The 6000-nt window shown below is 39.6% G+C and overlaps 1 protein-coding gene across 2 annotated transcripts in view; it reads right to left on the minus strand.

Moving 5' to 3' along the window:
• Nucleotides 1–4352, minus strand: part of apba2b (amyloid beta (A4) precursor protein-binding, family A, member 2b) — a 69013-nt gene extending 64661 nt beyond the window's left edge. The window contains exon 1 of one of the 2 annotated variants that reach the window (XM_030414016.1): nucleotides 4172–4352. The gene's annotated coding sequence lies outside the window, so the exon portion shown is untranslated. The remainder of the gene's footprint in view (nucleotides 1–4171) is intronic. The other variant, XM_030414019.1, reaches the window with a different exon arrangement.
• Between the last annotated feature and the right edge of the window lie 1648 nt (nucleotides 4353–6000).

Genomic DNA, 6000 nt, shown 5'->3' on the forward strand with positions numbered 1-6000 from the left:
ACAAAGTTTTTGCCAAGATTTTTATTTCAAATTAAGCTTGATATGGCTGACTGCAAAATAAAACTACATGACCCTTGAAAAGCACATAAAACTGCCAAGGCTGCAAAAATCCTCCAACATCTGATATTAAGAGTGGAAAATGTTTTTATCTGGATCTGAATCCTATCAATAGTAGGTCAGATTTCTGGAAAAAATCCTGTATGGAAATAGTAGGGCTTTGTACTAGAAGGACCTGTACCAGACTCATTACCACTCAGTCAAATCATTATAATTATATAATATGTGAAAATTCATGGTGTGATTCGTATCTGATTTACATAATATTGCAAAGCTCATTGTTGGTTTATGACGCTGAGCCGGAGAGAGACTGTAGTGATGATGTCATCTGGAGATAAATCCTCCACAGATGGTGAATAATGGAACAACTCGTGGGACAATATGACAGCATCCATGGTGATCTTACTGGTGAGCCACAGCATCACACGCCACATTCACATAAAAACAAGCTAGATTTAATATTGCAAGTAAAGTAATTCATACATCTGCAGGCACGCAAACCATCTGCAAAAAAATGTTGCCTGATGTCATCATCATTTTAAGCCTTGATGCTCTAATTCCCACCTCACAGAGACAGTTGACTATGTTTGCGGATGCTGAATCTAACAGTCCAAAATATAGGCTACTGAGACATTCAATCGATTAATGGAGAACAGAATATCTATGGACACGAAATTGGGTAATTCAAAAATCATCTTTTTTATCATTGTAATTGAACATCTTTGTGTATTTGAGTCCTCGTCAGATTAAAAAAAAATAATTTCACAATAACTCCTTAGGCTCCAGGAAATGGAGTTAGGCTTTTGTGACTATTTACAGATAACTGACAGGGTGAAGGATTAACTGAGTTCACTACAACGTATACCTCTGCAACAGTCCACTTCAATTTAATCAAGCCTATGTGTAAATCAGTTAGATCCAGATTTTTATTAGGTTTCTTCATCAAGATCCTAGAACCGCCTCTTTTAACAGATCTTCACTGAAAGTTAATGGTGTCTGTTCTTGGCAAAGACCCATCCTCAATCCAAGTTTCCTGTAAATCTGTTCATCAGTTTCTGAGCTATCCTTGTGACAAACCAGCTGACTAACAAACCAGCTGACATGACTGAAAACACAACCTCCTTCACAGAGGTAATATTCATAAAAACAACTACAACTTGCAACTTCAATTAACTCTGTCTACCTTGCATCAATCCATCCTGCTCTGTCATCCGTCCAACCATGGATTTCCTGACTTCAGACACTGCTTCCTGACTGTTTTCTTTTTGTTTTTTTGTGCCCCCTTTCAATGCAAAGTCTCCTTGGCTCCCCTGAAAGGCGCTACATAAAACCAAAATATTATCATTATTAACATTTAAATCAATAAATATCAATCAGATGCAGCCCCTCAGCATCCTAAAATCGAAACAGCATAACCCAAGTTCAGCACATGGTGGTCAATTTCCTTGTTTTGAAAGTAATTTGTAACTTCACAGTTAAACCCCCTCACCTGTAATTTCTCAGCATATCTGTCTGCTAGTTAACACAAAGCAACAGTTTGGTTCACAGTTTGTCCTCTACATAATAAATCCTTCTTTGAAAAAAAGTTTGCTCGCTCTAATTGTTCACACTTTTTCAGTTATCTGGAACAACACCGCAGCACCACTTATCTTACCAAAACCTTATCATTAATCATTGTTTCAATGTCCTTTTTTGCCTTTTCTAACATTTTTATGCAACATGAACAAAATCAACACCCACCCTGCAGCCTTATTTATGGGTTTAATTATCTTGGAATCTTTTGTTTTTGCCAAAGGACATGATAGTATGTTATTATACCTCCGCCCACATCAATGTTACGTACAGAGTAGAGAATGTAAGTGTTGGTGCTGTATGTGAAATCCATAGCTAGCAAAGCAAAGCTTTTAAGACGATATAACACATGATATTATATAATGGATAACTGACTTTCCTATGGCACACCTGTCCACTACGCTGAGGCAGTCTCATTTCTGCTAAAGTAATATTTTTGTTTAGCTGACCCTAGTAACACGTGTATTAAGATCAACTGCCTTGATAGGCTAATGGTTTAATAACAGATTTCCAAATAGTATTTCTTATAAATTGTGTTGCACGGATGGAGGTGTTGCTCTATTCTGTTTCCTTCCCCCGAGTCCAATTTAGTATCCTCTGGCTGCAGCTAGAATACAATCCCAGCAGGCTGCAGGGAGGGTGTTTGTCCTTGATGGCAGGTGCTAAACAGAAAACTATCCCAGGGTACGGGAAACAAAGCAGGGACGTGAAGGAGACAAGCACAGGAGGACAGTGCAGAGGAAGTGAGGACAGACTAAGAGGAGGCTCTGGAACGAGAAGGAGGAAATAAAAACTAAGCATCCCCACTTTCAACATCGCAGCAACTCAACATGCTGGACACATCCTCCAAGGCCTTATAGGATTCTATCATGGCTTTCCAGGGGCCTTTCACTTTTTTCTAACAGCCATGCATTACTCTCCTCTATCTGCCCTCAGCCTTGATAGCACTGGTCATCCTCAGCTGTGACACAGCCATTGTTCTGCCTCTCTGTTGCCTGCTCCCCACTGTACAAGTCCCATCTTCCATCTTCATTCCGTCCAACTGTTAACCTTTTTGTCAGCTTTACTCTAGTTGTCAAACCAAATTAATTATCTCTGTCTAGTCACCAGCTACAGAATGTGAATCAACATTTGTAGATCATTTATCAAGGCTAGGATGTGAATTATTTTATCTTTTGTCTTTGGCTTCATGGTTTTCGTGCAGAGTTTCAAAAACGAGGCAATGTGTCTTTTCAAGCTTAGCAAACTAGGATCCCAAAGAATTACTTTTGATTTCATTTTAGTGGAAAAGAAAGAGATTTTTTTTTACCCTGTTCTATTGTTACAATCAAAGTCTGATTACATCACATCTTATCATTTGAAATATAGCCAAATAATGAACGGAGTCTTACTCAAATCTTACTGGTTTACACTGCTGTTATTAACCTCATGCAGCATAGCGTGTATTGTGTATTCCGCTGTGGGCCAGCGCCAACTCCAGGGAAAACACTGTTGCCGTGAGAGAAACCAACAAAACAAGACTTGGAACTGTAAACATCAGACAGCCCAGAGATATCATAAAAGTGGACAATAGCTAATGAAATGCATTCTGCATGACTGGATGAGGACAGACGAGAAGGACAAAACAGTGCATGATGCAGAGCAGACCCTCTGAGCCTGTCCCCTTCTCCCTCTGAACAATGAACAGCCAGACACAACGCCTGTCAGCAACTGCCCTCCCCTGTGGTCGGGGACTGGCACAGGGTGGCACACAACAGGCACTTAAGGATCCACACATCCTCCACCAAATATAGCTTGAAGACACCTACAAGCCTCATAAAACATTTAGCTGGTCAATAACTTGAAGCCAGTATTTTCAGCAGGTGCTAGCGTAGTGAACCTGTACCACTGTTTCCAACTTCGATCTTGAGAACTGGCACTATGGATGGGAAGAGTTAATCTAAATAGCACTATGATGTTAAACAAGTATGGGGTAATAGGATGTATATTAAGGGAAATGAGTAGATATCAGGGGTGAATGAGACATTTTCTCCACAAAGAGAACTCAGAGCAGGCTGCACATGCCCGAGGTGCCGTTTACTAAAACGATGCAGGAAAGGAATTGGACCATTAAGGACATCTAAAGATTAATGACCTTCCGCATCTCGTTAGACACTAAAGGCCTATAGCGATATAACTACAATCGATTGTTTTAGGCGTAGACGAGCCTGCGCATGGATGAATCACCTAAAAAATGTTGCATTAGGTGTTATCGTACTTCAGAGCACCTTACATATATTTAACCGAGTTGCCCCTGAATACATACATCCTAAAAATCACACGCCATGACACACAGAGCAAGAGGCGTTTTTCGGTCAGAGCTCACCGCCCGTTGTTAACACTGGTGCTGAGGACAAATCCACAGGCAGAGCGGATCAGCATCCGTCCGCAGCACCTCCTCCGGATGCCTCGGAGAGAGACTACTACAGTCCCGTTGACACATGGATAATAACCGATGATGATGAACAAACTGTCTGAGATTTTTAACAAAACTGCGCCTTACCTGGAGAATGTCATACGCCGATCAAGTCACCTCCTTTTCGGATCTGAGAGGGATGGTGCTGGCTGGTCGCGCATCACTCAGTGTGTGTTTCGCCGACGGAAAGCGTACGGAGAGCAGAGCCTGACAGCGGCGCCCCGGAACGAGCATAAAATCAGACGAGCCCACTGCAGTTGTCTGGCCCGTGAATACGAGAGCCAGCCACCCCACCCGAACCGCGACTTAGACAGAGAGTAATCCGTTACTCTTTGTCGGTCGTTACCAATGTCATTATATGAAATGGAATATATGGCTACTAGAATCATATATTCCCAAGTATCCAACAACTATAGACTACCATTTTATGGCTTTTATTTTAGCACATCACCAGCTTAAGTTATAGGACAGGTTGAGTTTTTTTTTTTTTTTTTTTTTTTCAAATCACGTTACTGTTCTTTATATTTAACATTTAAACCTTTCGACCAGGTAAGAGCCAAGTGTTAAATGCTGCATAGGCGTTAGCTAACATCTAAGCTAGCTAACAAGGTAAACGGACGTTAGCGAAAAACGTCACCTCAGTCAAAGCCGAATTATTGTGTAACTAACTGTAAAGTGTTACCTGTCGTTTAACTAAAACATTTTTTAATCAAGTAATGGTAACGTTGGGTAGTGACCATTAAAAAAAAACAAATGGTTGCCAACGTTTTCACAACGAAACAAAGATGGCAACCGGAAGTGACTCCTGTCGGAGCTTCACTGGCCAAGAGAAATGGCCTACCTATGTTATTGTCTGCGGAAGCCTTAAAGGACCATGCATTCATACATTTTATTTCCTCCGTTTTTGCGTTTTCTCGAGATCCTGAGTTATTATCTCGAAATAACAACTGCCGTTTTCCCGAGATAACGGGATAATTTTCTTGAGATTACGAAACATTGATATAACAATATAATTAATAGCTATGTAGTTAACGATGACATCAGGCTCACTTAGATTGACCTGCTGATATAGCTGAAGCCTCGCTAACCATCTTTTTTGATTACACACACTAATGTGTATATTATCTGTTATAGCAAGGCATAATGCTATTTCAGCCTGTGTCTAGGCCTTGATGAAAAGATATGTGATGCGGTGATCGATATGCTCCTGCTCCTCTGACATTGCTACACTGAATGATGTTTCCTGCAGTGATTTAATATACTACACTATCGTTTTGTTTTCTCAAGATCTCAAATTAGTTATATCGTTATCTCAGGAAAACAAAGTTTTGTTATCTTGAGTTCTCAAGAAAATTATCCCGTTATCTCGGGAAAACGGAGGAAATAAAATGTATGAATCCATGGCCTTTTAGGGCTTCCATAGGTGTCTCAACCATATGAACAAAATTTTAATCCACTAGTATTTTTTTGTAACTTTAATGTACTTTCTGTTTTTGGTTAAATTGACACTATGAATTAATGTTTAAACTAAAGTTAACTAAAGTAAACTAACTAAACTAAACTAAACCAAAATCTATTTGTTTTGATGCTGCATAGATGTTAGCTAGCTAACTGGATGGTTAACGCAAGCAAGCTAACAAAGTAAATTAACATTAGCCAAAAATCATTCGAGTTATTTCAGAGCAGAAAACTTCCGGCAAGTCATTTTTGTTTTTTTACCAAACTCACCTCATCTCCAAACTATATTATTTATTGAAGTGTTACAAAAGAAAGGAAAATTATTCAAAAGCTAAAAGCAAGAAATGCAAGGCATAACTGTTTCAAGTTTATGGAGCACTAAAACTGTAAAGAGTTGTGGTTTACCCTGGGAACTTTGAGAATTATTCAATCACTAGAGTGTGTTGAATTGTCCAGTT

This window comes from Sparus aurata, chromosome 4 (genome assembly GCF_900880675.1).
Source record: "Sparus aurata chromosome 4, fSpaAur1.1, whole genome shotgun sequence".
NCBI lineage: Eukaryota > Metazoa > Chordata > Actinopteri > Spariformes > Sparidae > Sparus > Sparus aurata.